We start from the raw sequence: 8,866 nt of genomic DNA, 5'->3' as shown, positions 1-8,866 counted from the left end.
AAAGGTGCTTGCTCTCTTGGGAAAAGTTTAAAGGGCGTCGAGGGATTTCGTTTTTTTGTTATCTGACTAAAAACTATTCATACTTTGAACTATTATTATTACAGTATTTATTAAAAAAAAATCTGGAGTGCATTAAAATAATTATCACAACACTGGTTAAACACTGGCTTATACAGATTTTCTCATCCTCCAAATTATACTTATCAATCCTGTTTTTATTATCATTTAAAAAAAGAATAAATTCAGAACAGGATTAGAATAGAATTCTATTTTAAATAAGACAAATACATTTTTTTCTACAACAACAACAACAATAGTGTGTCCAACAGCAAAACCACCATACCCTGTAAACTCAATAATAATAATAATAATAATATAATTCAGTTTCTGTCACATCTGAATCTGATGATGAGGAGGAGGGGGAGGAGGAGCAAGAAGAAGGTGTCACTTTTACAGATGTCACAGAAGCCCTCTCCACTGGGAATGATTATGGTCAGCGGACTCTTTTCCCCCACACTACAGATGTGCATCACATACAATCAACCTAATTTCCACAGGTGAGGTTGAGAAATACTTAACTTTCCGTACATTAAAGCTGTGTATAGGATTAGTATAGCAAAATGCACAGCTCTTTCTACTTCCAAAGTAATTAAAAAGGTGCAAAGAAAAATTATTTAACTTTTAAACTTAAAATGGTCTTTTCTGTTTTCTTTTTCAAAACTGTGTCACGGCATTTGCTGCTGTATCAATACAGAAGCATCCGTTTGGATACACATATCAGCAAGGAGCACAGCCCTATTAAAAGCCGTGTTCCATGTGCCCCTTTTATACTTTGAGCACCTGCCCCTTCAAAGGTCTCTGCACGGCCCTGAATTAGGCAATGGTCTCTTGATGTACATTCTCACTGAGGACTAAACACCACTGAAGATGAAATCGCCTCTGGTCCAAAAGACAAATAATAACTGAATTTACACAAAGAGCCTGTTAAAAAGTTTACATATACTGAAATCTTATTTTTTCCACTCTCTCCCATAAAAATGCACACTCATACAGTAGAGACACACACTCCTAACCCTAACCAGGCACTATAAACAAAAACACTTACACACACACAAAAAAAACGTGTTGTCAGTGACGCCCTGTGACTTTATCAATAAAATGGTTTTCGTTGGTATTCTTGAAGCAGTTAAACTTTCAGCTTCGCTATTAATACAAACGCTGCTGCTGAACACTGTTGAGAGTTCATTCACACAGCTAAACACAAGGTGATTTTCCCTCACCACTTATTTTCTAATAATTATCATGATCACTGGCTGTGCCCCGGTTGTCCACTAGAGAGCATTCCACCCCAAACTGTTTCTGCCTCACTAACTACATGTTCCATAATCTGTTGCCCAGGCTCATCAGCACTCATTGTTTGCACCTGTGTCTCGTTAGCCTTGTTAGCTCACCCTGTTCTCTCTGTTATTCTTGGCTAAAGCCCTATTCGCACAGGATTAGTATTATCTGGCTATTTTGCATCCTCACCCAAATTATCTTCCCAAAGTTTCATTCTCAAACTTAAATCCGGTCATTCTTGAAGCCTTCTGCCCTTCGCCGTTTTCGACACGGAAAGACTTCACTTACTGTATCCAGTACGTGCTCTTCAGATTTACATCTAATGCACTAGCCAGTAGCATAAGTCGGAGCAGCTTTTCATATGCTATGGGGGCCACATCCAGGGGGCGGCTGCCACAAGACAAACGATGTCACATTGGGTGAGGGATGCTATTGCCCTAGTCCTTGGATGTCCATGCTACTCCGGGCTTGCATGTCCTTGAGTTAAGATCCCAAAGTCATGTCTAAGACCTCTTCGATGTTTGTGCACACACACTACACAACCTTGAGGGGTCCAAACACTATTTAAATATGTGTTACTCAGGTGCAAGTAATCCAATGACATCACCCACTGAGGTTATTTAAGCCAATTCTTGGCGTGTTTTATACACGTGCTTCACAACCGGTTGAGCAAAGAATGTTCTCATATGCATTATTGAAACGCAGCACCTCATTCACGCTTTTTCAGGGAACAGAGTTACAGTCCAGTAACCCGAGACGTTTCCCCAGTAATGGCTGTACATAAAGCAGCGCTGCACTCACAAACATTGCTTTATCAGGCATTACAGAAAATATTTAATGAAAATGACATCGTCTTTTTGACAGTTTCCCTTCAAATATACATTCATATAAAAACACCTGGCTGGGTTTTAACTTGGAAACGTGCAGTGCTCATGTTTATAAAATAAACTCAAAGTCCTTTGGAAAATCTATGTGTGGTGGTCAGTTTCAGTATTGTGGTGGGACAACACAAATAAATCAATGTATGGGAAACACTGCAATGCAACAAATCACTAAAATAAATGAGCTAAAAGATCAAATGTATAGGTACATACCATTACAATGACATCTGGAAGGTTAGCTGTCATCATGGAGAGGGTGTCTCTCAAGGTAAGGGTCTTTGCCATCAGGACTTCAAGCGTGGGTAGTAAAGCACCATAAGAACAGTTATCCCCTTGTAAAATATCCAGTGCAGCTGTAAGATCATTCTTCATTGCGATGCAGTCCTCATGCAAGCACTGGTACTCCTTGCCATTGAAGCACTTAACTTCCAGCTTGGTGCACAAGCTATTTAGTGCATTCATGGGAATTTCTGTGATTCTGGAAACAGCCTTGTGAAAGGAATTCCACTTTGAGGATAAGGGGACCATGCAGGAGCTTTCTCTGACTCACTTCCTGCACTTGTTCTGATGCAAACGTTGATCTGCTTGCCTTTGTCCAAAGAGCTGTGCATTTTGCTATACTAATCCTATACACAGCTTTAATGTACTAAAAGTTAAGTATTTCTCAACGTCACCTGTGGAAATTAGGTTGATTGTATGTGATGCACATCAGTAGTGTGGGGGAAGAGTCCGCTGACCATAATCATTCTCAGTGGAGAGGGCTTCTGTGACATCTGTAAAAGTGACACCTTCTTCTTGCTCCTCCTCCCCCTCCTCCTCATCATCAGATTCAGATGTGACAGTCTGATATGTTTAAAACGCCTTGATGAAATTAGATGCATTTTCTGTCACTGTCGCAACAACTTTAAGTATTCCATATGATGAGTGAATTTGTTCTAACTCCACAGCAATAATGTCAAATGTGTGTCTGCCTCTCAATATCTTACATGCTAAAGCAGCTTTGTTGCGCTTCAAAGTGTCTCTGTTCATCCAGAGAAGTGTTACACCCATATAGCTTCTGTTGCTTCCTGATGTCAGCGGTTGTGGAAACGAAGCCTACCTCTTCCAACGCCTTTAAATTAGCTTTCCTCATTGCATATTCTCTCTCCAGGTATGCAGCAAATGTCTGTAGTAGCCTTACCTTGTTGTGGGTATTTTTTCTATGATGCGGCGAAAGGAGGGTGATTCCACAGTGGAAATAGGTAGCATATTCTCCACAATATACCCAGCGACGAGTTTGTTCAGACCTTCTCTACTTACGGTTGGTGTTGGATGGGAGAAATCCAGTTTCTGTTCTCTAGATGGAGAAGGACATCCACTGGCACTGTACGCAACAGTAAAAGTTGATGAATTGCTCTCCACGCCCGGTACTTTCTCGCGAAGCTTTACCATGCTGTGCTGCCCTTTCAGGTGTTTAAACAAATTGGATGTGGAGTTTTTCGCGGTTGAAAAAAGTTTTCTTCCCCCACATAAATGACAATGCACAATAATGCAACAATCCAGTTACAGAACGCATACTTTTCTCTCTCCATGCTGAGCTTGTTTTTGTTTGTTATACCCACATTGCAGGTGCTTACCAATCAAAGTAGGTCTTGGGTAGACGATGTTGTGTGTGCGACAGGCAGGCATCTATGTGAGACTTAAGGCCCTTTCACACGGGACGCGGCAAGCGGTGGAATCGCTGCGCGGCTGCCGCTTTCTCTTGTAGTGGAAGCGTTTTGTGCAGTTGAGGCGGTGGTCGCGTTGCGGTCTCGGAGCGGACGTTGCCATAGTTACAATTTTCAACATCACCTTTGTATTTACTAAAAACTAAATAAAACATAACGGAAATTTGTGTTTGTCATCCTGTCATTAATTATTGTCATTATTATATATATTTTTTCGTTTGGCACAAGTGGAGTTGTTTTTGAAGATTTGCCTTAAGAACAAGGTCACGATTTAAGCAAATATTTGAGGGAAATATAATTTTAAAGGAATATTTAGAAGATTACTTGTGCCTAAACAATGCATCCCAGGCACAGGGCTTTGCTGGAAATGCAAAAACTTCTTATTGATGTGCTCATGCATAAAAGGAAAAAGAGAAGAGCAGGGAGACTATCAACACAGACTATTACAATGACCCTCTCAGGTTCAAGACTTACTTCAGGCTTACCCCTGAACTTTTTTAACTACTTCGTGAGAAGGTGGCAACAAGGATCACAAGGCAGGAACAAACATGAGGAAACCCATCATTTCAAAGAAGCGGCTTTCCATCTGTCTCAGGTAAATGCAATAACTTCATTACATTTGTTATAGTTTGACAACTCTTCAAAATACTTGATAACTGTTCTAAATACAATTTTATTAGTAAGTTGAGTAAATAAAAAAAGAAAAACATGTTAACTTTTTTTAAAACCGTTTTTAATAATCAAAATGAGTTTGTGTGCATATATACTGTATATATATATATATCCCTGTTACATAAATAAGAACATTAGGTTAGACAAAAGCGCTAACCCAGAACATCAGCCATCAGTTGTGCTACTAACAGTGTCTGAGAACATACAACTGTATATCTGTTTTTAGAGTTACGTCTCTTTAAACTGAATGGCATGCAGGACCCGCATAATTTCAATGCGGGCTGTAGATTTTTGTATCTTGCTCAGTCTCTTAAAAGTTGGTACAAGACTCATGAGGAAGAGTTCATCCTCATTGCTACAGTCTTTAAGCTGCTTGGAGATTTCATCAGTTCTTGTTGTTTCTTGTAAAGATAAGCAGAGAGAGACAGGAACTCAATTGAGAAAGTTGGCGCCTGGGCTGACCATGGTTCAGCTTTTACGACTCTCATATGGTTTGTGTGATGTTCGCAAATGCCTTACAATACACATCATTGTTTCAAAGCAGCTTTACAGAATGTCATGATGTTAATGTTTACAATATCTTATTTTTATATGATTTAGTTGCATGATACCCAATATTTGTTTTTTGTTTTTTTTTCAATAAAGTTTTCTTGCAACTGGAGATTCATTTGTGAGCATAGCTTTCAGCTACAGAGTGGGAACTTCAACGGTAGCAACAATTGTGGATGAGGTCACCAAGGTCATCTGGGATGTGTTGGTGAATGAATATATGACAGTACCAGCAACGCAAGATTGGGTGGAAATCGCTAAAGAGTTTCAGGAGAGGTGGAACTTTCCAAACTGCATTGGAGCTATTGATGGTAAACATGTGGTGTTACAAGCTCCACCAAACTCTGGGTCATTATATTTCAACTATAAGGGCACACACTCGATTGTCCTTCTGGCATTAGTTGATGCACATTATCTGTTTCGAGTTATTGATGTTGGAGCTTTTGGAAGAAACAGTGATGGAGGAGTATTTTCCTGTTCCTCTTTGGGAAAAAGATTGAAAGAGGAAAAACTTGGCATTCCAATGGACACACCACTACCAGGGGCAGAAAGCCTTGGGCCTATGCCACATGTCTTTGTTGGAGATGAAAGCACCATAATGGCCCACTGCAAAAAACATCTGATGAGGCCCTTTCCAGGACAGCAGCTCACAACAGAGAAGATATAACTATCGTTTGTCCCGGACAAGAAGAGTAGTAGAGAATGCCTTTGGCATACTCTCCAATGAGTGGAGAGTATATAGACGGGTGATGGCTGTTACGCCTGAGAAAGCAGAGGCGATTGTGAAAACCACATGCATTCTGCACAATTTCCTACGGATTCATGGCAACAAATGTGAGGCAGAGCATGCAGTAAGAAGTTCTCCATGTGACTCCCAGGATTCTTTGCAGCCAGTATTAAGAATGGGAGCCAACAGCAGCAGCAGCAGCAGACTGCTCCTGGAGTGTCCTGGCAACACTCCATTGAATAAACTAATATAATCAACTGGCAACAGATATTAAACTAAACTAGGAAAAATCTGTTTCAAATGTGTATAGTTACAGTAATCAGTATATAGTATATAGTAATACAATCAAAAAGTCGATTAATCAGTAGATAATGAAAAGCAGTTGTTACAGTAAACAAAAAAATTATTAAATACAACGGATTGCTTATTACTGATTTGTGTCTATCTAGCCTTCTTGAACCTGATGCACACCTTTCAAAAGTGAAACACACACACACACACACACACACATCTGGTTTACTATCCTTGTGGGGACTCTCCATAGACGTAATGGTTTTTATACTGTAAAAACAGTATTTTCTATCGCCCTACTACACCAACCCTACAGCTATAACTACCCTCACAGGAAACTTTCTGCATTTTTACATTCTAAAAAAAAAAAACTCATTGTGTGTGATTTATAAACTTGTTTTCCCAAGGGGAAATGCATTCTTTCTGAATAAAGGTATTAATTTAAATGCATTCTTTCTGAATAAAAGTATTAATTAAAATGATTGGATAATTAAATAGTGTAAACATTTAAAAAAATGTTACATAAACAAATTTCTGAATACATCACTGTTTCCATAAAATTATTAATCAGCAAAACTGATTTATATTGTATCTGTATCATTATATTTGAACGACTGTGTGTGTGTGTGTGTGTGTGTGTGTGTGTGTATATATATATATATTCCGTGTAATGACCATGGACCCTTAACTCCGAATCCGTGGTGGCATCACGGAATCGCCGAAAATTCCGTGATGGGCTCACAGAAGTGATACCAATTTAAGTCAGTGACAGGCATCAGCCATGGTCCACGCACGGATAACCAGATTCAAATATAACTGCATCGGAGTCATTCTTTTTACGTGGTCCACACACGGATCCACTGGTTCAACACCAGCGCTGCCTCAATTGATGTAATTTTCTAATTTGGAAATATAAGCCTATCACTTTAAATATTCTGGGCTTATTTAGACCTACTTCAAAAAAACTTCATGTGAAATATTTTTTCACCATGCCCGAAGCATTGTTCTGTAGTCATTTGAGCGCTAGCTTCCTCTGATCGGCTCAAGCTCAATCTTCCGTGGTCACCACAGTTTCACCCTCACTGGACGTTATTTAGGCTATAGGCCAAAGTAGTTTGTTCGTTTTGACACTTGAAGTCTTCAAGACGGTGTCTGCGATGGCAATTAATCTGTCAACCTCTCATCTACCCCTGTTTTCATATAATTCAGTTTGATCAGTTTGTTGCCTTTTGCTTATTGTGAATTTCTGTGGCGGCACCACGGAGTCTTCATTCATCAATCGAAGTTGATGGGCCTACAAGACTGAAAATTCTATGAGGGATGTAGGCTAGCCTATAATGCAAATGTGAGTAGCCTACAGGCTCATGGTCTTCACACCGATTAACTGTTTCAAACAGATCATGCAGATTGGTAGGCCTATTTTTGTTATTTTCATCATCGTCATTTGTTATTCTTATTATTAGGCTAAGACACATGACCATTTTCTTGACCAAGTCTTCCAGAACAATTTCACTATGCCTTTAATGTTGACCACATAGGCTATTGATTACAATCTGTTGCATAGGCTACCCGACATCCCGTGATGGGACCACGGAATTTAAGAGCTCTTTCATTTGGAAACTTAAACTCTTTTTGAGTTAGGCTACAATAGCAATTTGATAGTAACGTTAGGCCTAACCTGATATTTTGTCCTAACATTAATTCTGATAATGGTTGTAGGCCTATAATTTTGAGTCAATAACTGAAACCCGTGATCGGACCACGGTGGCCTATCCGTGGGCGACACACAGATTGGCAGGTCTGGTTAATGGGCCTCAATCACAAACTCTCAAATGTAGCCATTAGACTATTAGAAAGTCTAATAGTCAACTTTGTTACAATGTCAATGTCATTTGTCATTTTGTTTTGCCCTGTCAAAAAAAAACAAATAGATTGACGGATAGTTGGCCAGGGAACCATGACGAGTCCACAGATTTGCACGCGCCCCCACCCTCCCCCCCTCCGTCCAAACAATATTTGGACTAATTTACAAATGATTATTACTGTTTATTGGAAATTTACAGATAGGCCTATAGGCCTATAAAAGAAAGAAAACCAGATAAAGACTCAATAAATTAATATTAAATCGGAAGAGTCTGTTGCTATGACGGCTGTAATGTAGTTTGTAGATCGGGAAGAATCGTTTGAGACCTCCGTGAGACTCGAGACCGGTGAGTGGTGCAGGTGTCGCTCATTATCAATTACTCCACCGGCCTCGCTCTGTTCCCACAGCTCTCAGCCCCGCCCCTCTCGTCACATACCCCCATCGCCCCTCGCAGGCCGGGGGTACTCCCGAGACTGCGCTCTACTACAGTTATCGGATTAGTGTATATTACAACACAGTTAAAAGATTGACACCATTGTTATATAGGTGAAATGTCTTAGCAATTAAGGATTTTTTTTTTTTTTTTTTACAATGATAACAGAAGTAATACATTCTTCTTTCTGGTTTACAGCATCACCATACCATGTCGAAGAGGGGAGGGGGGCTGAAGAAAACTTGCCCTGCTTGTAAGGAGAAGATTTTTAATGGATTTAAAATGTGCCCTAACTGCAAGGCCCCACAGCCTAAAAATCTTAGATTAAAAAAAAAAATCGAAAAATTTGAACAAAAAAAAGACACATGGGTAGCAAACAACAAAAGAAATCAGGTGATCTCCCAC

This window comes from Sinocyclocheilus grahami, unplaced genomic scaffold (assembly GCF_001515645.1).
Source record: "Sinocyclocheilus grahami isolate Dianchi unplaced genomic scaffold, SAMN03320097.WGS_v1.1 scaffold1054.1, whole genome shotgun sequence".
NCBI classification, from domain to species: domain Eukaryota; kingdom Metazoa; phylum Chordata; class Actinopteri; order Cypriniformes; family Cyprinidae; genus Sinocyclocheilus; species Sinocyclocheilus grahami.
Note: the sequence above shows the minus strand (reverse complement) of the source record.